The sequence below is a fragment of the Tenrec ecaudatus genome, chromosome 17 (genome assembly GCF_050624435.1).
Source record: "Tenrec ecaudatus isolate mTenEca1 chromosome 17, mTenEca1.hap1, whole genome shotgun sequence".
Classification (NCBI taxonomy): Eukaryota; Metazoa; Chordata; class Mammalia; order Afrosoricida; family Tenrecidae; genus Tenrec; species Tenrec ecaudatus.
The window spans coordinates 16879975-16906215 of NC_134546.1; the positions used below are offsets into that span (position 1 = coordinate 16879975).

At 45.2% G+C, this 26241-nt stretch overlaps 1 long non-coding RNA gene and 1 other non-coding gene across 3 annotated transcripts in view; one reads left to right on the forward strand and one right to left on the reverse strand.

The window, feature by feature from the left end:
• Positions 1-251, reverse strand: part of LOC142430620 (uncharacterized) — a 66209-nt gene extending 65958 nt beyond the window's left edge. For both annotated transcript variants that reach the window (XR_012780641.1, XR_012780642.1), the window contains exon 1: positions 96-251. This is a non-coding gene — a long non-coding RNA (uncharacterized LOC142430620). The remainder of the gene's footprint in view (positions 1-95) is intronic.
• A 20847-nt stretch (positions 252-21098) lies between these two features.
• LOC142431158 (U6 spliceosomal RNA) lies at positions 21099-21200 on the forward strand. Its single transcript, XR_012780716.1, has one exon. It is a non-coding gene; the product is annotated as a U6 spliceosomal RNA (small nuclear RNA).
• Positions 21201-26241: the final 5041 nt, after the last annotated feature.

Here is a 26241-nt window from a genome sequence, read left to right on the forward strand (position 1 = left end):
GGGGCCTCGGCCTTGGTGTTCCCTCCAGCCTTTAGTTCATTGGTAAGAGTCCATGCCCTGTGCCCCAACAAAGGAACATGGCAGGTTGGGCCTACCTTGGGGTGTTTGCAAAGACAGGGGCTCTCCCGGGAATGTCGTTTCTCCAGCCAGGTTCCAGAGAGGCCCCTGCTCGTTTCTCTGGTAGGAAACCGGTTTTCCCAAACGAGATTCACCTATTTCTGTAGACCTCTGATGAAAGGCAATTAATCCCATCCTTCTACCCAGTTTCCTCTATTTTAACTGCAGAATGGGGGCGGGGGTGCAAGGGGAAGTGCTGGGAAGGGTGAGGGCTGGAGGAGGGAGGGAGTGGCCGGAGTGGGAGCTGTGGGGGGAAGGGTGGGCTGGAGGGCTGGCTTGGGAGGGGGCGGGATAAAGGGGTCTTGTGGGTGGTAGGGGTGGTACCCACGGGGATAGGTCAAACATGTACCTGTGGGTGTTAACACACTGCCAAGTGGAACATATAAGAGGCCCATCTTCCAATTCTGTATCTGTGCGCAGGACTTAGGAATGGGCCATACCAATAAGCGATCCTGCATAATGAGGCAATTTTCTCCAGGAGGAAGGAGAGTAATCATTGACTCAGGATTCTAAGAATGACCCTGGGGCATTAGAAATGCAGATTCCTACCCCAAAGCTTATTTATTGCATACGAAAGGAAGATTCCCTTCTGAAGGACCCACGACTGCTGTCAGCCTATGACTAGACTGGACCTGATGACCAAGACAACACAAAAGTACAGGACAATAGACAATTAGGTGCCAAAGTGTCTCTCAAACGCCAGGCATTATGGGAGATCACTAAAGGGATGGAGAAATTCCTGTGGGAGGAGTATTTTCCACAATCAATAGTTATCAGTTACCTAGGCTTATTCCCTGGACAATCATTCTCAACCTATGGATCGAGACCCCTTTGGGGGGAGAATGACCCATTCACAGGGGTCACCCGATTCATAACTAGCAAAACAGCCCCTGGAGGTAAGATTGGGGTCAGCCCTGTACTTTACACCCACTGTGGGAATCAGGCAGGCGGCCGTGGAATGAAACCCAAATTCTGGCATAAAATTTAGATCCTGCTACTTGAGGCCTTGGGCAAAGTAACCTCAGTAAAATGGAGATGTTAAAGCTATACACCTGCTGTGGTTGTGAAAATAAGACTGTAAAGAAGTATGGTGCTTAAAAGACTAATAATCCTTTATAGTTTACAAAAAAGCCTAAAGGCTTATCTCTGGATTGAGGGGTTGCTCAATGATTTGGGCCAGGAAGAGAATTACACTGGGGCCCGCCTGATAAAAGAGGCCTTAAGACCCAGACACTTAACAATGTCTTCTGAAAACAATGAGCATAAATTGATTCTATTAGCATATCTTAAAGCTGGCATGAATGATTAGGTTGGTCCCTCAAATACCAATCAAGGCAGTTGGTGAGTACCTGAAGCTCCCTTGGTACAGTGACCCAAATGCCCTAAAAAGTAGGCCTCAAAATCCCCCCTCCCCCATTTCCAGGTGTTGGCACTTTTCAGCTGTCACTTCAAAGCTGGCGATTATTTTTAAAATGTGTAAAAGTTTAATTGCAACTTGGAGAGAAAACAAGACAACAAAATCTGCCAGTGGAATTGGTAGCAATACAGAGACCCTACAGGGCAGACACAGTTACTGCCTCCTTGGGGTTTTCAAGACTATTCATCTTTACTGGAGGAAATAACTGCTCTGGGTTTAAACTGCTGACCTTAAGAGCAACTAAAGCTCAGTGGGTAACCCACCATCTGGGAGGGCTCCTTTGGAAACACTAAAGGCAATTCTAAATCCGAACACCATCCTAAGTGAGGAGCAGGGTTTTGTTTTTTTAAACAATTAGGGGCTCATACAACTCTTATCACAGTCCATACATATACATACATCAATTGTATAAAGCACATCTGTACATTCTTTGCCCTGATCATTTTCTTTTTTTTTTTCTCTTTTTTTATTTTATTAGGGACTCATACAACTCTTATCACAATCCATACATATACATACATCAATTGTATAAAGCACATCCATACATTCCCTGCCCCAATCATTCTCAAAGTATTTGCTCTCAAGGAGCAGGTTTTCATAAAAATGCAAGTGTGACAGACTGAGCACTGGCAGGGAGGCCGAGAACTGAGGCGTGATGAACATTGGATTTAGACAGGGTGAAGGGAAGCCTATGCAAGTAGAGCTATTCAACAAGTAGCAAGACTCAAGAAATTGGAGACAGCAACTGGAGAGAAATCAGCTAGAGGGAGACAGGTAAGGAAGACAGGGGTTAGAGATGCAACTTTGGAGTATATCCTTGGGGTAAGGATGCTGTCATTGTTCCCTCAGCCCTGTGTCCCTCAGAGCTTTCACCAGGTCTGCAAGACTGCAGTGGCTTGTTACGTATTTGTAGAATAAATATGCAAGAAACAGACAGGAATAGTCAAGTTAGCAGGAGAAAAGCTAAGATGCTGTGCTGGAAAGGAGGAATGTTTGGAGGCTGGTAAAACCCAGAACCAAATTCATTGTCTCCCAGTCAGTTCCGTTTCGGAGGAGACTAAATCTGACAAGGAACAGACAGCCTCATCTTTCTCCTACAAAGCAGTTTGTGGCTTTGAATCGGGGACTTGGGGGTTAACAGCCCAGTGCCTAACCCACAGCACCACCAGGACTGCTTTCAAGGCAGCTAGAATCACAGAAAAGCTCAATGGTTGTTTTGTTGTTGTTTTTTACAGATTCATTTCAGACACTTATTAGATGCAAAACACTTTGAACTGGAACTTGCTGTTTGGGCAGTTTTTAGAAGATGACCAAGTTGATGAGGGCATGTAATTTATGTGCTAAAGGGAGGGAAGAAAAGGTGGATGGAACCACAGAATCATTGAGATTAACTTGTCAACAGCCTGGAAAAGGGGTGAGCTTTATTCTGAAGACCAGAGGCCTCCAACATTTTCTCAATAAAGTCTTGAGCATAGTCCCTTATACATGCTGAATTCTTTCCAATCAAATGAAAAGATAATAGAATTCCCCCCACAAACTTTTGAAAGCCTGGTTGTGTGCGCACTAATCACGGGAGCCTGGGTGTGGGTGGGTTGCACCCACCACAGCTCCAGGGGCAAAGACCTGGAAGTCACTCGCCTTCCGGAGAGACAGTGAAGAAAGACCAGTGAGAAGGGTTATACAGCTGGACAAGTGGCATCGATGTCATTGAATTGTGCATGCAGAAACGGTTGAATTGTCCATGGCGTTCGGCTGTGTATCTATCTTCTCATCAACAAACAAAATTAATTATGTAAAGGGAAAAAAAACGATTACAGCCAACAAAAACCTACGGAGTAATTCTGCTGGTAACACAGAGTGGCCAATGTAACAAGAGCTAACAGCAGCATGCTTCCTGTGATGCTTACGTATAAACTATATTCCAGCAGAATTCTAAGTATAACGTACATTATGAAAAATGTTCATGTTAAAAATCAAGACAAAATGCATTGGAATCCAATTTGTAAGTTTGTTTGTCTGTCTCTTTACTCCTTCCTCATCACTCAACCTGGGTCCCAGTTATTTCAAGGGTCACAGTAAAGGGAATCTTTCAGAAGCCGGAGTTGGCCGTTAAAACACTTCGAGTATCCTGGGGAGCAGAACTTCAGAAAATGGCGGACAGGCTGCAGTAGCCTGAGAACCTGGGAAAAGTGGGGACGGTCCACAGGGAAAGAAAGGGGGCAGTAGCTTGAAGGGGGAGGACTGGAGGAGAGTGATAATTTTGTTATTTTTGAAAGGAACTCCCTTGAAGGCAAATGACAAGGAACCAATAAAAAAGCAACAGAAACACAAAGCCTCCAGATAAGAGGCTGTGGGTAGAAGAGTCTGGGAGCAGCTGCCCACCCCCCAGGCCAGGTTAACTCTTGGAATTCCATCCCCTCTCCTACCAGGGTGCTGCATTTCAGGGTGCCTCTCCTGTGTCCTTTCTCTTGGGGTAACTTGAGCCTATCCATCGGTGAACCCCTCTGTGCAGTTGCTGTGTTTCCAGTCACAGGCCCCTTCCAGCTGTTAGACCACAATCCAGAGAAGGCTGAACAGGCTGACAGGCACTTGTTGCTTCAGAAGCTGCCCCATTTGGAAGGCTGGTCCTCCCACCCCCAACCCTCTTCTTTGTAAGCAGTGTTTGCCAAGTACTTGAGGTTTGTGAGCTGAACCCACCTCACCCCTCTGATATTCCAGGGTACTTTAAGTGGGAAATCACCCCCAATGCAGCATCGCTAGGCCTGCCTCTTCCTTCCATGGCAACTCTATACCCAGTCAGACACATGAGGAGGTCGCCACCGCAGGAGAAGCCTTCTGGTCACCTCGCCTGGTCTGGCCCCCTGTAGGACCTTCTGATGTGCAAACCTGACCACATCAGTCCTGGGCTTCAAGGTCATCGTGGTCTATAGAAGTCAATCCCAATATCTCAACAGGGGAGACCCTCACCATTGTAAGACCTGCTAGCTTTTGTCTCTACCTAGAGAACAATGTGGAACTCTTCCAAAGCCATCTGTTTTGGCATCCCTGCCTTTGGGATATAATTGGTTCCTAATTCTACCCGACTTCATTCTCCTTCGTAACCTGCCTGGGATCCTGCCGGCTCTTGAGCATTTACACTGGGCAAGGAAGATGATCTGCCCCCTAAGCATTCACAGCCTTGGCAATCCGATGACAAGAGTTCGTTCGTTGTGTCTCTGAGTCAGTCAGCAGTGAGGGTTTGGGTTTTTGTTTTGAGGATCTGAAAATCTGAGTTTAATCCTGGTTCTGGCATCAACTCATTGCAGGATCTCAGACAAGTTCTTCCCTCTTTCTGGGTCTTAGTAGTCCATCTGAGGAGGAGAAAATCCTTCTAAGATCCACGGTTCTCTGCCCTGGAAAACAATGCCGCCGTTGTGGGCACCCACCACTGCATCTGCCTCCTGCCATGGAGCTGACTTCTGACACACAGACCTTCTGTAAACACTCGAAGAGAGGAAAATGGAAGTTAACAAAAAATTGGCAGAGCTAAACCCCAGCTTGGCACTCTGGGTTACTACCCACCGGGGGCAGAAGGGGAGTGGGGACTGACAAAGGAAGAAATAGAAAAGATGACACTGCCAGAGATGCGTGTCCTGAGCATCCCTGATGTCTGTCCCTTGGATTTGTGGAAAAGAGAAGAGGACAATAGAAGCAGATCCAAGCGCTCTTCCCCTCCTTTTGCCTGTCATCCTACCCAGCAGGCTCTCCTGCTGGCCCCTCTCCCAGCTGCCCAGGACCTGGTGTTCACGAAAGCAGGGAGAGCGTGGGTGTAGCTTCCCCCTCCCACCCACACCCCCAACATGCTCTTGCTATCGTGCTCTCAACAGCTGCCCCCGGAATGAGGGGCCTCAGTAGGCAGCTGAGGCAACTGTTCTTCGGTGGCAGCAAACATGCTGCCCAATTAGGCACTCAGGTGGTGGGAGAGACCACAGCGTCCGGCGCGGAACAGTTCCACACAGCGAGGGGAGACCCTTTCCAAGGCCTACCTGCCTTTGGATGAAAACCGGGGCCCTCATTTGTCAACTCATCTCCACTTCCAAAAGTTTGTCTGGCTTTTTCATTGGACCTTAATGGGAACCTTCTCCCATGGGCTCGTGACAGGACGTGAGTGAGGTCAGATGTGGCCACGCTGCAGCCTGGAACCTGAGCTGCTGCACACTTGCTTGACCTAGCCATGTAACGCCAGGGCGGGCAAACACTTACTGCTTCACGCACTTCACATGAATTAACTCATGTCGTCCCTGTGATGTGAACACTGTCCTGATGTGCCTAGCAAGTGGAAAAACTGAGGCACGGTCATAATTGGCCCACGGTGATAGAGCTAGCTGGTGGCAGAACTGGATTTGGAACACAAGCAGTGCAGCCCCCAAGCTACTTCCCGTCATTTATGAATTAGGATTCCAGCCATCCGAGTGGGTGTAAGGTGGCATTGCATTGTGGTCTTGATTTGTGCAGTGGTTACACTTTGGGCTGCTAAGCAGTTCGAAACCCCCAGCCATTTCCAGGGGCTTTCTACTCCTGTGAAGCGTTACAGTCTCAGAAACCCCCCGAGTCAGTTCTGCCCTGTCCTGTCGGTCCGATGCGTCAGCATCAATTTGATGGCAAGATTTTGAATTTTTGAGCTATTTAAAAACTAATGACATTGAGCATCTTTCCATGTGCTTTATTGGCCTTTTGCATATTTTATTTGGAGAAATACATACATTTAAGTCCTTTGTCTATTTTTAAATTGGGTTCTGTGCCTTTTATTGTTGAGCTGTAAGTTTCTTATTGTTTACTAGGCCCTTGACAGATACATGATTTGCAAAGTTTCTCCTGTGTTGGGGTTGTCACTTCACTTTCTTAGTTGTGGCCTTTGACACTCAAATGTCTTAACATTATTTTTCTCTGCATGAAAAGTTTATTTTTAAACTTTTCTTATCTTGAAGGACTGCTGGCACTAGATTTCTCAGTTTTTATTTACTTCTACCTAATTGTTCCACTCGACATAGAATTCTGGTTTGCTTGTTTGTTTTCTGTTTTATTGACATGTAATCCCTATACCATACATTTCAAAGGTTTAAATGTTTGTTTGTTTTCTTAATTTTGATGAAGTCTAATTTTTTTTCCTAATCGTTTTATTAGGGGTTCATACAACTCTTATCACAATCCACATACATCAATTGTGTAAAGCACATTTGTACATTCATTGCCCTCTTCATTCTCAAAACATTTGCTCTTCACTTAAGCCGCTGGCATCAGGTCCTCCCCGCTCCCCCTTCCTCATGAGCCCTTGATAATTTATAAATTATTATTTTGTCATATCTTGCCCTGTCCGACGTCTCCCTTCACCCACTTTTCTGTTGTCTGTCCCCAGGGCGGAGGTCACATGTAGATCCTTGTACTCGGTTCCCCCTGATGAAGTCTAATTTCTTCTCCCATTTGGTTGCTGGTGTTTTTAGTGTTTTATCTGGCCAAACCCAAGGTCCCAATGAGATTTATTTACATTTTCATCCACAAACTCTGTAGCTTTGGCCTTTCCACTTAGGTTTTTTTTATCTAGTTTGAGTTTGTTTTTGTAGATGGAGTGACATAGGGGTCCACATTCATTCTCATTCATATGATGCCCCGTTGCCCCAAACACTTGTTGAAAAGACTAATTTTCATTGCATTCTTCTTTTGAGCTTAAGAAACTGGGAACATTGTTACTAAAGAAACTACTATTTTACTTTGCAATCTGATGCAACACGCACATCTGGTAGCGCCTGGTAAACTTCCCTGTACACCCCTGAGAAAATGAGGGTGAACGAGGAGAACTAACAGATTGATATTATTATGAAATTATTTTGACCTCTCAGACCTCTGAAAGCACCTCAGGGCGCCCTGGGGGTTTCTGACCACTCTGACAAACACTGCTCTCCAGAAAAACGACCGCAAAATCATTTCAGGGCCTGATTCTCTGCACTGCTGCCAACACCGGGCATCCTGTTTTGTTTGTTTCTTCGTTTGTTTGAAATCTTTGCTAATTTGTTAAGCAGAAGGCAGGATCTCTTCGTGGCTTTAATTTGCATTTGGGAATGTCTGCTTATGCCGGATTCTTCTTTATGATTTTTGCCATTTTTGTTTCTTCTTTCCAGAATTGTACACTTCATTTCTTTTCCCTTATTGACTGTAAGAGCCCTCTCTCTCTACATGAGAGTCAGGACATTCACCTTTGTCATGAAATGTTTTTTTACGTGCAAACAAGTTTATTCTTATTTCGACATAGACACATTTATCTGGATTTGCCATAGTTTTTGTCCTTTCTGTTTGCCCTACCCAAAGTCAAATTGTCCTCCTGAAAAATACCAATTAAACTCCCCCCAGCAGTGTGTGAATGACCCATTGTTTATTTGACCTAAGATAGCATTAGGAAGTACCTGATCGGGACTTTTATTTTCTAATTTTTATGATTTTTTTATCAGTACTTTCCTATTACTAATATGGCCCATCCGTTTTTATTCAGTTAATTATTCGGGTGCTGGACAGGAGGTGAGTTTCACTGATATGCAAGCTGGATGGAAGCATTTGAGGTTCCCCTTCCTCTGGGAGAAGGAGTGGGCTCATCTGGGTGGGCCTCTGGGCCTCAGGCCAAGATGGCCATGCCCAGCAGGGGGCTGTCGCACTGTCCCCAGAAGCGGGGCTGTACCCGAAACTTTAGCCAGGCATTTGGGTCCCCAAGAAATGAAAGCTTGTTGAGGAGAAAACAATGACCCGTTTCTTAAGAAGAGAAGCTTTCGTCTTTAGAACAAGAAAAGGAAACTAGAACTTAACAGCCTGACAGGATATTCTAGCTAACCACAAATTCACAGAATTAAAACTTAGCTACAGAGACCTTCTCCTTTCGCAACTTTCCGCAACCAGCACCAGTAATGCTACCTCCCACTGCTTGACTGCTCTCTGATAAAGGTAATCAGAAACCGTCACAGAGTGGATTTTGTGTCCAAGGGAACTAGGCCCCATTAGCTGGGATTTTTTCCATTTCAATACTGTTTCCCACATCCTTACCCACACTGGAGAGTTCCCTTTGCCAGGTTGGCAAGAGGGGAAGGAAAAAGAGGGTGGGGGTGGGTGGGTTACAGTACTGTTTGAATTTTCATTTAGATTACTGGTGAATAAAATTTTCATTTAAAATAAGTTTGTCAGATCTTTGCATTACTCCTAAAGTAAATGGCCGCCTCGCATCTTTTTCTATTGGCACAGTCGTATTTTCTTATTGACCCGGGAGCTCATCGAGTAAAATATTAACCCATCACCATATGGACTGCATTCTCCCTCCCTCGTAACGTCTCCGTTGGCTTTTAACTTCTGCTCTGCAGGCATTTCTAATGATTAAGTAGCTCAATCCATCAATCTTTAACTTGATGCTTTTTCTGTATTTACTGTCAGGCTTGGGAAGTCCTCCCCGGCCCCGCCCCACCCACAACAGTTATTTTAAAGGTTTCCTTTTTTTTTCTCTCTCTCTCCAATATTTTGTGTATTTTAAAAATATATATTTAAATATTTAATCCATCTGAAATTTATTTTGGAACTATGATGGAAAGAGTTTATCATTTTAGCCCCATTTTACTGGCTGTTTGCCCCAGTGATATTTACTGAATAATCCAGGAATTGCAACTATGTGTCTGTGGGCAGTCAGGCTCCCCCTCGCCTGGGCCCCTGGAAGACATGTCTAATCAAACGCAGAACTCACTCCCTCGGTCTAGCTAAACCGAGATCGGGCCTCACAGCGGCTACATCCTACCTCTGAGATTTGGAATGAGAATAAAAGCTTTTTTCACTTTCGACACGAATCCGAATCCACGCTTTCTCTCACTGATGTGAGATGACTTTATTAGATAGCACATTCTTTATTTATTTTAATTGCAGACTTTCCTTTCTGTTTCATTGGTCTGTCTGTCTTTTCCTGGGCCAGTCCCACACTGCTGGTAGGTACTAAATGGTAATGACTGGCAAGGTAAGCTTTTACTGTGGTCAACATTTCCTTGACGATTTTTCTCTCATCTAATTTCTGGCCAAATGTATTTTATCATATTTTCTCTAAAAAAACATTTTTTTAAATACTCAATCAGATTTTCCCAGCTAGGCCCATGGAATTTCCATTTTAAGGATTCCCTTTATATGTCAGAAGAGGTTATCCTGAGAGATCTTATTCTTTGCTGGCTAGGTTTATTCCTGGGTATTTTAAGCATGTGATTGGTGTTATAAATGAGATCCCTTTTCCCAACATAATATCTGACTACTTCTTTAGTCCAGCAGTTCTCAACCTGTGGGTCATGACCCCTTTGGGGGTTGAACAACCCTTTCACAGGGGTTGCCTGATTCATAACAGTAGAAAATGGCAGTGATGAAGTAGCAACGAAAATAATGTTATGGTTGGTTAAGGGGGTCACCACAACATGAAGAAGGCACTGTATGAAAGGTTGAGAACCACTGGTCTAGAATGCAAGCTTCATGGGAGATTGGCACACTGTGGTCTTAGTGTGTCTTTATTTTATTTTTATCTAGGACGTCTTTCATTTGTAGCAGACAATCCTGCTGAATTGTTTTATCAGTTGTTTGGGCTTTTCTTTTTTATTTTAGTTTTTCAAGTGATTCGATGGAATATTGTTTTGCAACTATTCATATTGAAAATGCCCTGCTTAAAAATGTGTTCACTTGCAGTAATAAGGAGTCTGTCATTCTTTTGAAATATGTGCTGAAGAGCTGATCATGGACCATCATCTGGTCACCTGCTGTATTTTTCATCCTGAATAAAAATAATCTTAACACAAACACACACACACACACACACACGTCTTCCTGACATTTCTGGTACCAGTTCTAGTGCTTTGCTGGTCAATGTGATCCTCAGATGAAAACAAATTTGAAAGGCAGAAGATCACTGGTCCCGCTTTGCAGATGTTCAGAAGGATGCCTGTGTACAGATAGAGGTTCAGTGGACAGCTGGGCATACAGGCCTTGAGGAGACCTGCAAGAAAGACATTTGAGGAGTTCATGTAAAATTGACTGTGGGGATGGTTGCTCAACCCTTGAATATGTTTAAAGCATTGACTTGTATCATATGTGAATTATATGTCAATAAAACTTTTTAAAAATTTTTAATGAGTTGGAAGTTCATATTGTGCGAGAGAGGAACACCAACAAAATTCAAGATTAAATCTAGAAGAAAAGAGAGAATGAGTACCATCAATATGAAAGCAGGGCAGAGGAAGAAAGAGGAAAGCCGGAAGGGAATTGGGAGGAACTCATTCAGAAGATGAGTGGCAATCACTACAGAGAGGAGTCACAGGAGGCCAAAGATGAGCCATGAGGGAGAGGAAGTGGTCAATTCAGCCGGAAAGCAGGTCCGGGATTTAGCCAGGAAGTTTGTCGGTGACCTGGCTGTGAGTTCAGGGCTGTGATGGAGTAGAAGCGACCAGGGGAGAAGGAGAGAAGTGAGGTTTTTCAGTCCACAGTCAGAGGCCTCCCGAAAGAAGCTGAGCCAAAAAGATAATCCAAGAGTGGTCACTAAATTAGAAGGGAGAGAGTCCATGAAGAAAAAAAAACAGTCCTTGAAGATAGTTGGATTTTCAGACTGTAACCCTTGGAAGGTATAAAAAGCTAACAGGCTGGCTACTAACTGAAAGGTTGGTGGTTCGAGTTCATTCGGAGATGCCTCAGGAAAAAGTCCTGGCCATATTATACTTTAAAAACTTTTTTTTTTAATCAGTCGGTGAAAACCCTCGGGAACCACAGGCCTGCGGTGACACCTATGGGGTTGCCTGGAGGGAGCATGATCTGTACAGCGACTGGGTTTGGGTTAACTGAGGATGTTTATCAACTGAACAGAAAAGACAGTCAAACTGACTGAGTTTGAGAAAGGGAGGGAGTGGGAGGGGAGTTATGGCGTGCCAAAGCACCGCACTAGTAGAAGGAAGGGGCTCCTGACGTGGGGATCCTGCTAGCCTTGACCATCGAGTCTGACTCATGGTGACCCCATACCTGTCCGAGTAGAACTGTGCTTCATAGGGTTTTCTCAACGGTAATTCCCCCCGCCACCCCCCACCACCACCGAAGTGGATCTCCAGGCCTTTCTTCCCAGACACCTTTGAGTGGACCGGACCACTAACCTTTCAGGTAGCAGCGAGCCTGTTAGTTTTTTATACTCCCCAGGGACTCCTGGTAAGAAGTCCTCCTCTTTTTCTGAAGTGGGGAGAGGGAGAATCTAAGATAAAGTTCCCCATAGTGTCCTTTCTCCACCAGATGGAGAAAGGAGAGCTGGGAGGGGCAGTGAAATGCGGCTGCCCTGCTACCTTGCTGACTGCGGAGGATGCACCTTGCTGACAAGAGCTCCTGCTCTCACCCAGGCTGCAAACCCTACCTCCACCTGGCTACAGCCTCCAGAGAGTCTGACTTAATTGTTCTGGTTTGGGTCTGCACCTCAGAAAATGTAAAAGCTGCCCAACCAATTTTAATGTGTGGTCATGGCACTGAATTACAGGGATGAATAATGGACTAAAGTGTATGACAAGTGACTCCCAGAAGCCCTGGGCTTGTGTGGGAGCTGCAGACATTCCCCTACTTGTAGGTGGATAAATTCCCAAATCACTGGGCCCCTCAGTCAGGCTCTGAATTGCACCCCCTTCCCCCAGTTTCCTGGAGAGGAATTCCTTGGCAGGACAGCCCAGCAATCAATCCCTAGTGTGACAATGGAGTGCAGTGTCAGGATTGTCTTAATAATGATGGTAAAACATGCCTTTCCATTTGATAACCAAACCCTCAGCCTGGTTTTACCACGCATGCACGAGCACGTGTGTGTGTGTGTGTGTGTGTGTGTGTGTGTCTGTCTGTCTGTCTGTCTGTCTATATCTATCCAGCTGACAACTGAGGAACAAAAGTTACTCTGAGGCTTGGAGCAGAAGGTTGATTCATGCTGCTTGGCTTCAGAGACCACAGGGCTGCCACCCCCTGTGGGGTAGGGTCTGGGTGGGATGACCCGAAATCAGAGTGGATCCCCTGAACTCCCCACCCTGGCCCTGGACAAGGCTAGATTTGGGGCCAACCAAAATGTTATGTTTTGCGTTTTTTTTTTTTTTAATTAAGACAGAAAGTGTAACTTTCCTCTTATGATCACAAGTTTCCCAGTGGACGCAGGCCAGCTGACACAAGGGTGAGCCCAGCGGGTGGCGGGAGACTGGGCAAAAGCGTGGGGCTGTTCGCACAAGGATCAGGGTAGCTTGCTTCAACACCAGCCTCAGACCTGACACAACAGAAGTCCTGGGCCAAGCCTGGCCATCCCTGAGAGGGGAGAGCCTCATGGGAGACAGAACCCGCCCAGAGGAACGCATGCATGGAAGCATACAAGGCTCAGGAAACATTAAACCTGACTGTCTTCATGTAGTTATTGAGCACTTGAAAAATCAAGAACAAAACAAGCCAGTGAGCTGACTCTGACTCATAACGACCCTATAGAACAGGGTAGAAATGGCCCAGTAGGTTTTCAAGACCCTAACTTTCCAAGAATAGACAGACTTATCTTTCTCAGAGAGGCAGGGGTTTCAACCTGCTGATCTTGCAGTTAGCGGCCCAACTCATTACCCACGACGCCGCTTGAAGTATGAATGAATTGAGATGTACAATACAGCGGGCCTCCAAAGTTGATGGGAAGATGGAACTAAAGAGAATGGAATTTTCCACAAATGGCACTTTATGAAGCCAGATTTCAAAGGCTTCCTATGGGCATGGGGTGGGTGGTGGAGGGAAGGGGAATAAAAAAGACCTTACACTTTATTATTAATTTTGATAGTGACCCCATGTTAAAACGAGACGGGTGTGAGCATATTGAGGTAACTGAAATGCGTTAATAAAATTAATTTCACCTCTGGGGCTCAGCTTTTTTCAAGATCACTGTGAGAAAATTCTAAACTAGCCATGTGGACATGAATGGATTTCTACTGGACAGGTGGCACTAACTCCATCATCAATGAACTTGCTTGGGAATCTAGTCTATTCAAGAAGCAGGAGGGTTCTAAATAACCCCTACGGGGCTGACACTCGCCTGGGACTCTACTGACTTAGGTCAGAGAGTTGAGTCCCTTGTATTAACCATTAGGCAACGCTGCCCCTCTGATTGAGGCCCTAGTCAGGATGCGTCCCGGACAGTGCTGCCTCATGGCAGCAAACACTGGGTTAAAAATCAACATACCTTTTTAAAAATGATGATGGAAACATATGGACAAATGTGCTTGACACAATGGATGTTTGTATGGATTGTGATAAGAGCTGTAGGAGCCTCCAATAAAATGATTTTTAAAAAAGAAAAGAAAGAAACCCACATCGGTATGAATGCTTCATCCAGGCGTGACCTTGTGGGTTCATTGACACATCCCTAGGACCTTGAATTGTTCCTAATGTATCATAAGTTCTCCATAAAGACTTGGTGATGCAATGTATGAATGTCTGTATTGTGATAAGAGTTTATGAGCCCCCCCCCAATAAAATGATTTTTTTAAAAAACACTTGGTGATGAATTAATAATGTATTAAATAAAAAAGATGATAAAATCACTCTGCTCTTCCCTCCCTCCCAGGCAGCACGACTTCACTGACTCCTTGCAGGAGCCCGGGAACTCAGAATAAACGTCTCCTTCTCCTTCTCGCCATCTGGACCTCTGTCCATCTTTGAGGCCAACCTAATAGAGGGTACCGAGATAGCATTGCAAAGCCTGGTGCGGACTAGGTGAAGGCGAAGGTGACCAGGGCTAGGAATCCTTCACACCATCAGCCACTTTGGTCCCTAAATCCTGAAGGAGGGGCTCTCCCCCAGGGAGCCCCCAGGGGAAGAACGTGGACCACAAGTGGGAGGTTGTCTCCCTGGAAATGAAAGAGCGGCAAATTCTAACATAGCCACGTTCTGAAAATCCATCAGAGCACAGTCACTGGACAAGAACTCCTGGGGGCTGGGTTGTGCCCCTGGATCTTCGTGGTTTCAAAAAGACCTTCCCAGTTGTTTCCCAGGTCCAGGGTGCCACAGGTCTCTCCCGTTGTGCACAGGGCAGCCCACTGGGGTTTTTTTTAAATCATTTTATTGGGGACTTGTACAATTCTTATCACAATCCATGCAGACATCCATTGTGACAAGTGCATTTGTACATTTGTTGCCATCGTCATTCTCAAAACATTTGCTTTCTAAGCCCACCATTTTTCTACCTTGCTTCCAGGATGTGCTTTAGAATGTTTATCGATCCGTTTCTCCCAGATTTAAAATCTGACTCCACCTCCACCCTACTGCGCCCATTACCTGTAGTCAATACAAACAAACACATAATTCTCCAAGGCTTCAACATTGGGTCACAAGCTACATTTTTTTAAAATCCCATTTCCTTCAGAGAAGTGCCTTCCTCTTGCTCTCAGTCTACTCTGTCCTGTATCTCTCTGTCCACCTCCCGACAGGACAGCCCACTCCAGGCCATGTCTGCCCTTCAGCTCGCATCCCAGTCCTGGCCCGTGTTGGTGTTGGGTGCCTGGAGGTGATGCCAACTCCCGGCAAACCCATGTGAGCGAGTTAAAACTCCGCCTTTGGGTTCTCTTGGCTGGCTGTTCTCTTTAGAGCACTAGGAGCTACTGGGAGGTTTGAGCCGCTAATCTTTCGGTTAACAGTCAAGCGCTTCCAGATTCCTTTTCCTGGTATATAAACCCCCTGCCACGGAGTCAATTCTGACTCATGGGCTTTCTGAGGCTGGACATCTTTATGGAAGCAGAGATTCTCAAATGTCTCCCCAAGAGGACCTAGTGGATTTGAACCAGGGACCTCCCAGGCAGTGCTGTAACAGGACAGAACCTCATAGGCTCTGGAAATGTTTACTGCCTGAAATGTCTGCACCTATGTGAACCAGGACTATTGGACGGGGCAGTTTCTAAACTCCCAGTCCTAGCTCCTGGGGAAGCTTCTCTGAGGAACATAACTCTAAGCTGCTTAGACTTTAACCTAGTTCATACAGACAGTTGTTGCGGTTTCCCAACCAGAAAAACAGACAGGTGCTCTGACCAAAGGTTTCAAAGTTTCTTATTCTTCCCCCTCCCGCCTCCTACCCTTGTGAACCCTTCATCATTTATCAATTATTTTTATTTTCATATTTTACAGTCTCCCTTCACTTAGGTTTCTGTTGTTTGTCCCCCTGGCTGATGTGTGTGTCGTATGTTATTCATTCAGTTTCTTATTCATACAGTCATTTTTTTTATGTCTCAGTTTTTTGTGTTTTTTAAAGTTTATTTATTTATTTAAAATTATTTGTTAATTTTTATCAAAGCATGCAATTAAGTTACAACTCAGTCAGATATTTTAAGTGCCATTAAGACAAGACCATCTTAAGTATAGTTACTACTCTGGTGGGCATAATGGGTTTCACCTGGGACTACTGACCAAAAGGTCAACAGTTCAAAATCACCATCTGCTCCTCAGGAGGAAAATGAGGCTTTATACTCCCATAGAAAGTTTCAGTCTCCCATCACAGAAGGGTCACAAGGAAGGGACCAGTCAATCAGACTGCAGTATAGCACCGATGAAACACACACTACTCCTCTGGTTCTTTGAGGCTTCCTCACCCCACCCCACCCCACTATCATGACCCCAGTCCTGCCTTTCAGTTCTGGCTAGACAGGAGCATGTACACTGGTACAGATAAGAACTCACGTCACATGGAACCCAGGTCAGATGAACCCCTCAGGAACAGAAATGGGAGGTGCGATACCAGGAGGGTTGGGGGAAAGGAGGGGCAGAAGGGGAGGAAGGGTCAACCTATTGCAGTGATCGACGTATAACCACTGTATAACCACCCCCCACCAGAGCGACAAACAACAGAAATGTAGGTGTAAAAATATGAAAATAATTTATAATTTATCAGGGGTCCAGGAGGGTGGGAAGGTGGGAGAAGGAAGGGGGAAAGAGGAGCCGATACCAAGAGCTGAAGTAGAAAGAAACTGTTTTGAAAAGGATGATGGCAACATATGTACAAATATGCTTGATACAATTGATGTATGGATTGTGATAAGATCAGTAAAAGTCCCCCATAAAATGATCTTTAAAAAAAAAAGTCTGTCTCAGAAACCCACAGGGGCAATCCTACTTGCCCTAGGGGTCGCTGTGAGTCAGAGGTGACTGGAGTTCTAGATGGAGAAACCTCTGCACTGGGATTTGTTTCAAAGCAAACCATCAAAAGCTCCTTCCAGGAAGCAGAGCATCAGACCTTTCATTCTTAGAGAGGGTGGAAAAGAAAGGATTCCTGGCAACAGAGAACTATCTCAAAGGTGTTTATATTATAGTATCCTACCATCACTCTTGTGCAAGGTCTTGGTCATCTGCCACTCAGCTGAGGACTGCAGAACAAGCAAACGTGGTCTCTGGCTGACCATGATCAATGTCACTTGACTCATTAAAGACCCAGTTTTATGAGGGAGGTGATCTCCATTGTATAGTCTAGGAAATTAAGGCTCTGAAGGGGCAAGTCACTTGCTTAAATTTATATGACTGGCAAGTTGAAGAGGAGGGCTCTGGTGGGGTAGTGGTCACGCACTGGGCTGCTAACCACAAGGTCAGCAGTTCAAAACCACCAGTGAGAGAAAGACGAGGTTTTCAACTCCTGTGAAGAGTTACAGTCTCGGAAACCCACAGGGGCAATTCTACCCTGTCCTCTAGGGTCACTATGAGTTGGCATCGACTCGATGGCAGTGAGTTTGGTTTGGGGATTGGCAAGTTGAGGAGCCAAGATTCAAAGCTCAGATTTGGAAGGAGACAACAAGAAAGAAAGAGGCACAGGCCACCGTGTTCCCACTCTACCACGTCTCTGGACTCACTGGCTGCTGTTGGATAATCGATGGCTTTCTGGTTTGCGTTTGGGTTTGAGGGCCCCTTTCCCAACCAGGTTTGGCTATGGTTACCTAAGCCAAAGTGGGATGTTATGAGGAGGCTGAGGGGGCTCGGAAAACGATGGAAGAGGCAAGACAACAGGCCCAGGCTGGCAGGGACGGAGTGGCCGAGGAAGCTTCCCTCCAGGACACAGCGACGTCCGTGCTGCGGCTCTAAGCTTGCCTGGCTCCGGGACTCTGTTCAGGTTCTCAATTCCCAGGAGAGAGACTCGGTTTGCCTGCCTGGGTTAGGTGTCTGCCCAGTGGCCCTGGAGTGTGGTTACTGAGACTCCTTCTGGTGTGGGAGCTTCTCAGAGAAAGGGAATCCTCTTCGGGAGGCATAGTTCCCATGCACAGCCTCAGAAGATACTGTTCTTGAGGAGAGCAAAGGGGAGAGGAACGGCCTTCTCACTTCTAGACCCTCCCATAGGAAAGTCCTGAGCTACAAAATTCAGTCTCTTTTGCAAGTTGTTCCGTGTGTCCTGACATCACCACTCTCCCACCACCACCCTCTGCCGTCCAGCTGATTCTGATGCATAACCGCTCCAAAAGACAGAGGAGGACTGCCCCATGGGACTGCCAGAGGAGCCCAGGGTACCAGTCCGCCGTGGGTTAGGTATTGGGCTGATAACTGCAGGCTCTGTGCTGCAAACTCAACAGCCACTTTGTGGGAGAAAGATGTGGCTTTCTGTTCCCATAGTTACGGTCTCAGAACCCCCGGTCTGGGTAGCTATGAGTCGAAATCCACTCAGTAGCAATGGGTTTATTTTCTTGTGGTGTTTTGTTTGTTTTAATCTTGACAGAATCAAACTGCCACCCAGGGGGGTGGAATTCTTGCAATAATTCTGCAGTGTTGATCTCCCCAAAGCCATGGAAATGTGAAAACTCGCCTTAACGAAACCAAGGTGACTACACTGGTGCTTTTCATCCAAAGGCACTTCTGGGAGTCTAGCAGGTTCTAGATCAACACAGGCAAGCACACAATCTAGAAAGCTCAAACGTACCTGACAGGGTGGCTCACTCACCAAGTGTCAGGGGAAGCCAGCCCCTAACACAGCATTACGGGGCCAGTGAAGATTGTAGTAAAGTTATCGAGAGCATGAAAGATAGAAGAGAAGTATTGAAATGGAGTGAGACACAATTCATGGTAGCATGCTCACCTCAGTCCCGCTTGGTGGTCCACGTGGAGGGAGAGAGAAAGAATCTTTAATGCTAGCCCAGGCTATTATTATATTATATTATATTATATTATATTATATTATATTATATTATATTATATTATATTATATTATATTTATTGTATTGTATTATATTATATTATATTATATTATATATTATATTATTAGTGCAAGCCCCCTAATTACAGGTGAGGACATACGTCACAGGAAGGAGTTGTGCTATAGGTAATAGGGGGTAATCTAGGGGTATGCATGCAATAGGAAGAGGAGGGATTGAGGGTACACATGGAGATGGGTGGATCCTATGGCAGCCTAACTTTGGATGTCACAGAGCTGGTTTGACCTGTTCCCTGGCTCAACTGATAGAAACCATTCATCCATTGTCTCCAGCAGCAGGGAGCAGGCCCACCCCTGTGGTGGAGCCAGGTAGCAGTCTGGCAGTGATTGCCTTCAGGGATGTCTGTAAGCATCTGACCTCCACCCACACCAAGAACCCCTGACGGCTCTTGAAAAAGAAACACAGATTGGATATCACACATTCGACTTAACTTAGCTGTGCGTCTGAGCTCCTGTAAGAGAAAACTGCCCATTTACAGCAAACTTCAGTTCTAGCAGTCCTGGCGGTATAAAGGTTATCCACTGGGTCTCTGCTAACCTTGTGGCTAGGAGTTCGAAACCACCAGCCAGCTCTGAGGCACAAAGATGAGGCTTTCTACTGTTGCAAAGAGTTATCATATGAGAAACCCGTAAGGGGCAGTTCTACCCTGTCCTAGAAGGTTGCTATGAGTCGGAATTGACTCGGTGGACGTGAGTGAGTCTAGCAGGCTGGATAACTAGAGGTGCCTGGCCCAAGTTCTAACGTTCGTTCCTGGCTACTGGACCCATTAGTTCTCACTGGATTTAAGTTCTTGGCACAAATCCCATGATTAAATGAAATGGCCAGTCGTCTAATGGAATTTCAGTCACCAGGACTGCTGTGAATTAGCAACAGCAACAACTGTACCTGCCCAGCACCCTTGTACCTGCCCAGTACCTTACTACTATTTCACCACTTCTCTGCCATCTCGAGGAAGCTGCTGATATTCTAAGCATTGCCCGACAAGAACAAGGAGACACAGAGTACTTGACTTGGGGAAATAGAGCAGACAGAATGGGGGCTTGAACTCAGATCTCTGACCCCAACCCTAGGCTGACTTACTGTACCTTGAGGGTTGTCTTACGGCGCTTCATTCTCTTAAGCCTATCAGCTTTCTCTCTGAACACATTGCTTGGTGAGTCTTCACCTTGGCCCGGGAGGCTGACTTCTCCAAGTGGGGCTCCGTGGACCTGCAGAGATGGTGGCAGTTGGGTTTTGTGGCTCCAATTGTAAGGACAGCTGAGCTGGAGCAGACCCTGTTGACCTTTGTCCACAGATTCCCGATCACACAGAGGAAGCTACCAGGAGCCATTCGAGGGATTAAGTTAGACTGGGGATGTGGAGGCCATGGAACTAGAAACGCCTTACTCTAACCTCAGGATGGGAATCCAAGGCCAGCCTGTGCCTGTTAGGTGCCCATCGAAGCTTTGTTCAGGCTCAGTGCTCTGATGCAGGTCCTCAGAGTGACCCTCTGTAGGTCTACGAAGGCCATGCCTTCGGAGTGGGAGATGAGTGAATGTGGCCTGGAAGTAGGTAAAATTCACCCTCTTCCTGGTCCTGAAACGTAAGTCAAGATGCCGTTGTTAAATCAACTTATTGGGTCAAGATAAACTTACCGTATACACTTGAGTGTCAGCTGACCCGAAATATCCGCCGAGGCACCTAATTTTACCACAAAAACCGCATTGAAAACTTTTAATGAAAGAGAATGTAAGATATTTAGTCAGTAGAAATGTCAGACTATATCACATGTAGTTAGGGTATTGTTCCATAACATTTTTAAAAACAGTTTTATTGGAACTTAACAGTTTGATCATATCACATCACATGTTACATGAAATTTTAAAATATTCTTTGTGCCCTTCTCGAAAGTCATTGTCTGAAACAGATGCAATAGGCAAATCAGACTTTCTAATGAGAAAATAATAATAGACTACCTGTGCATGTAAATATATATTTTTATTTATATATATATATTTTTATATTCCTTCAAATAGGTATTTTATAGTAGCAATTTGCAACGTAAAATTCCTTACTTATAAGTCACAGAATTAAAAAGTCACTGGCTGTGTCTGCCGGGAGCTGGGCTGTCTAGGTTTATAACCTTATCCACTTAATCTTAGATCTCAGCTGTCAGGGAATGTCATGGGACTATTTAAAACTTGCCACCTAGGGCGTGAAACCAGAATCCCAAACCTCCAAGGAACAAGATTGCGAAATTTGATGTGTGACTATTTCTCTATGTTCCTTTTTCTTTTTTTTACTATTTCTATATTTTCTATGTTTAAAAAAACATTCAGAATGGAGAGGTAGAAAACAAATGTTAAAAAAAAAAAAACTTTCGCAGAGAAGATTAGCATGGCCCCTGCGCAAGAATGACATGCAAAAAAAGAAACTTGCAACCCGTATCTCAAAGAGTAAATGCTTTTATGTATAAAAACGATGAAGGTAGATCAGTAGGAGAAAATGCCTGATGTCCTTCCTATAAGGAGCAAAAGGACAGAGACCATGCCCTTGAGAAGGGGCAGCAGCGGAAAGGATGTTCAGCCTCCCCAACAATGTCATTGAAGACAAGATCAAATCCTTTCAGCACCCGATTGGAAACCAATGCCCACTTTTGTCCCAGATGCAGACATGTAAAAGATACCATTATGCAGCTGGTGGAGTACAATTCGATAAGCTGGAGCCCAAATTGGCAATACGCAGTGGAAACCTTGAAAACTGTATTCTTTGAGGCCATAAGTCCTCTTCCAAAGTTTATCTCGAGGAAGCAATCATGGGTGTGCTCGAGGATGTGGACGGTGGTAAAAAAAAAGTTGGGAAAACTCCCTACCTGATCAACAATAGGCAGGCTGTGATTTCCTTTGTGTAAAAATTACAGTCAACAAGACAATACATAAAGAATCTCCGTCAGTTTCCCATTTATATTTATCATACTCACTGCGACCCAGTCGATGCTGACTCACAGTGACCCTCGAGAGCAGGGCCAGCCTGCTCTGTGGGTTTGAGACTGTGACTCTTTCCTTAGGAGAGTAGACAGTTCCCTCCGTCTCCCAAGGAGTGACTGGTGGTTTTGAGCTGCCAACCTTATGGTTATCAGCCCAAAGCGTACGTACTACACAGAAGCCCGGAGGAGGAAGGAGTTTGGAAAGGAGAGCATGAGGGTGGGGGAAGATGAAGACGGTGGGGCACATGACCAGACCTCAGTGGGGAGAGAGAGCTGGAGCAGAAGAAAAGGGACTGCTTTCCTGGGCGACCCTGGGGGACGAAGTTTAGGGCCTGGAAGGCATAGCAAAGTGCTTAACCTCCAAGGAACCTCCAAACCAAGCCCATTCCTATCCAGCTGAGCCCCGCTCAGAGCAACTCTACTGCAAGTCTTTACCAGAGCAGCCTCGCCTTTCTCCACGGAACTCCAAACAGACTGGAACTGCCGACCTTGCGCTGAGCCGCACTTAGAACCCACAGCGCTGCCTTTTACTGATCTATTTTCCACATGTTTTTCTACAATGGAAATTGTAGTAAGTAGAGAAAGGATGTTTGAAATAAAACCTTTCCTTTCCACTCCTCCCCCTCTGCCTGGGGGATGAAATGAGGGTAAGATACTAATCATAGTATGGTATTTCAGGGATCACATCCTTACTTCCCAAATCCTTACTATCCTTCAACCAGCATGACTATCACCATCTCCCTGGAACCCCTCCGCTTCCCCTGCCACCTCCCACAGCTCATGCTCGGCCACTTCTCTGGCCCTGGGTTCCTCTTTCTGGAGGCCAATTCTCCAGTGTCCATACTTAGAGTCTGCTTTTGTGGGTGGAGGGGCCCTTCCTGCAACTCCACTCTGGAACCGGTGCCAGAGAGCAGGCCCTGAGAGGTTCTATTGTCTGAAGCCTAGTGTCCAGCTGAGAGAAGTAGGGGAGGAAGGACCTTGGAATGTCAGGCTGTGGAGACACAGAGGCAAGCCAAAGACTGGCCTTGGATCTGGGGCAGGCTGTGGCCTCCCCCAAAGCACTAGGTTCCTGGTTCATCCATTCTGAATCCCTGGCTCCTGGGAGGCAGGGAGTGAACTAACTGTTTGTGTAAGACTTGGGCCCTGGAATGTGTCCCAAGCTTTCTGGCACCAGGTGCCCCACTTAGAGACCTAATAAAAAGCAATGAGAATTGGTGGGAGAGCCCTCTCACCTCTCACACCTCCTTCTCTACACACCACCCTATTCAGTCTTCTTCTCTGTTAGCTTGTATAGGGCTGGTCTCCCATGGCGTTTAATATTCCTCAAGAACAGGATTTTGTTGGCCACCGATTATTTCCATTAACTATCATTTAATCATGCTCCCCTTGTTCAAACTTGACGTTATTTCCAACTTCTGGAGTTTTTTAATAGTTGATCGAAAAGGAATGATCAAAGAAAACAGCTCCCACATTTTGATACTGCAACCTAGAGGGAAAACCTTGCGTTTTCACTCAGATTTCCCACCTTCTTATGGCTTTTCTACTTTGAAAAAGGAATCAATCTTTTTAATTTTTAATTTCCCTTGTTGTTGAGACTATACACAGCAAAACATACACCAATCGAATCACTTCCACACGTACAAACCAGTGGCCTTGATGAAGTTTTTCAAATTGTACAACCTGCTCACCCTTTTTTTAATATATCATTTTATTAGGAGCTCATACAACTCTTATCACAATCCATGCATACATCAATTGTGTAAAGCACATTTGTACCTTCATTGCCCTCATCATTCTCAAAACATTTGCTCTCCACCTAAGCCCCTGGCATCAGCTCATTTTCCCCTTCCCTCCCCACTCCTTCATGAACCCTTGATAATTTATAAATGATTATTTTGTCATATCTTGCCCTGTCTGACGTCTCCCTTCATCCACTTTTCTGTTGTCCATCACCCAGGGATGAGGTTATATGTAGATCCTTGTAATCGGTTCCCCCTTTCCAACCCACCCTCCCAGTATTGCCACTCGCACCACTGGTCCTGAAGGGATCATCCTCCCTGGATTCCCTGTGTTTCCAGTTCCTATTTGTGCCAGTGTACATCCTCTGGTCTAGCCAGACTTATAAGTTAGAATTGAGATAATGATAGTGGGGTGGGGGGAAGGAAGCATTTAGGAACTAGAGGAAAGTTGTATGTTTCATCATTGCTACATTGCACCCTGACTGGCTGTCTCCTCCCCGAGACCCTTCTGTAAGGGGATGTCCAGTGGCCTACAAATGGGCTTTGGGTCTCCACTCCACACTCCCTCCCTCATTCACAATGATATGATTTTTTGTTCTGATGATGCCTGATCCCTGATCCTTTTGACACCTTGTGATCGCACAGGCTGGCGTGCTTCCTCCATGAGGGCTTTGGTCACCCTCCTTCCTGAGTAGTTCACTACCATCCTGGTAACTCACTGCTCCTTAAGGTTCCTATTTAATCTTTCAAGTTGCTGTTATCAATCTGATCCCATACAGATAGCTCATTCCTAAAAGAGTATATTGCTCACCACACTGCCATTGAGTCATCCTGATTCCTAGTGATGCGGTATTCTCAAGGCAGGTCTTCTTCTTTTACTGGTTCAGACAGGCTATTGTTTGATTTTAAGATGTCTTCAGGGGATACTTTTGGTTTAAGATTTAAAGATAATCTCAGTCGTAGGGGTTTACCCACCCTCTGTGACTACAGAAAAACGAGAGTTCGTTGGCATGTGCCATTCTGTTTTGCATCTGTACCCCCACCCCTCTTTAGATCAATATTCTGCTATGGCATCTTTTATCAAAAAGTTATGTAACAGTAATCAGGAAATATCTAGTTTTCTTGGTCGATTATCAAGAAAAGCAGTTGTTCACAGAGGCAATTAGCCCCACATTTTACATCTTCCTCTTTTTGCCCACCCTCCTTCTGCTGTTCCAGGTGACTAGAGACCAATTGATGGCCCCTTCCATGTTTTTAAGACCCAGGCACTACACAATGAACTGGGAGGTAGAAAGAAGCACTAAACATGGTATCCAGCCAATTAACTGGGATCGCCCAAGAAACCATACCTCTAACCCCCAAAATCAAGGAACCAAATCCTGTGAAGTGTTTGGTTGTTTGTGTATAAGCAGCTTCTCTTTTGTTGTTGTTGTTGTTATTCGTCTGTTGTAAATATATCACCCAATTTTTTTAATTCACCTTTTTAGGTTTTAAATTGTTGAAACCTTTTCTTCTTAACTGGGTAAAGATGTGCAGAGAATATCAGTTTTCCATTCAATAATTCATACATTGCTTCATCTAATTGCAGTCCCCACAATATAACATCACGTACCCCCACTTCCTCCGTTTCCTGTTTCCATTCTTTCTTCTTCCCTAGCCCTTCTGACCTTGGTCCTTAGGGAAATGATGCTCTTTTGATCTTACTTTGAGGATCCTAAGGAATGGGTACCTCCCTAGAGTTACTGCTCCCCTTATAAACCTGCCTATTGTTGGGCTGACAGTTGAGCCACAGGGTGAGTTCAGTCCCTCATACAACTTTTGCCAACCCAACTTTGTACAGGTGCACATCTTATGGGCAATAATTCTAATAGTTGGCTGTGGGAGCCTACTCTTTATGTGATATTTTTCTTTTTTTTTACTGGTGAAGGTGAAGGTGATATTTTTCTAGTACAGTTCAGTTCCCTCTCTCCTGGGAACCACTAATAACGTTAGTCTTTATACATTTGCCTTTTCTTGTCCTTTGATATGTGAAGTAATACAGTATTTGCCCCTGTTGTGATCGGCTTCTTTCGCTCATTCCAACAAGCTCCATCCTTCCTGTATGAGCATATTAACACCTCATTTCTCTAGAGGGTAGACAGGGGTTAATCTGGGTGAAGGGGAGAGAATATTCAACATGAGATGGAAGGGGCAATTATGGAAACCGGCCATGGCATTGGGCAATTTGATAAGTTGTGGACTATAAAAATTATCTGCTCTCTAAACCTTCACCTAATATACAATAGAAAGTTAGAAAACACTTAAAATGGACATTCCCTGGTGCTCCCCAAACCTGTCAATTAAAAACAAAAAACAACTCCACACACACAAAAAAAAGTTAAAAAATTTTTTGGTTTTCATTTCTCCTACTGGCCCAGAACTCCATTGCGCGTGCTAGTTTGGGCCCGCTTTGACCCACTGATGGGCACCGGGTTTTTGCTACCTTTTGGCTGTTCTGAATCGCTGCTGTAACAAACACTGCTGTTCAAGGTGCTCTTTGAGTCTCGGCTTTCAAGCCGAAGACCTTTCAAGTGTTCCTTGGGAGTAGAATTGCTAGGTCATATGGTGGTTCTATTTTTAGTGCTTTGAGAAGCTGGCGCTCTGCTTTCTACAATAGCAGCACCTTTGTGCATTTTCACTAGTAATGGGTAAAGGATTCCAACTTCACCGCATGCTCACCATATTTTTCTTTTTCTTTCAGATTTGTGCTGTTTTAAAATCATGCCC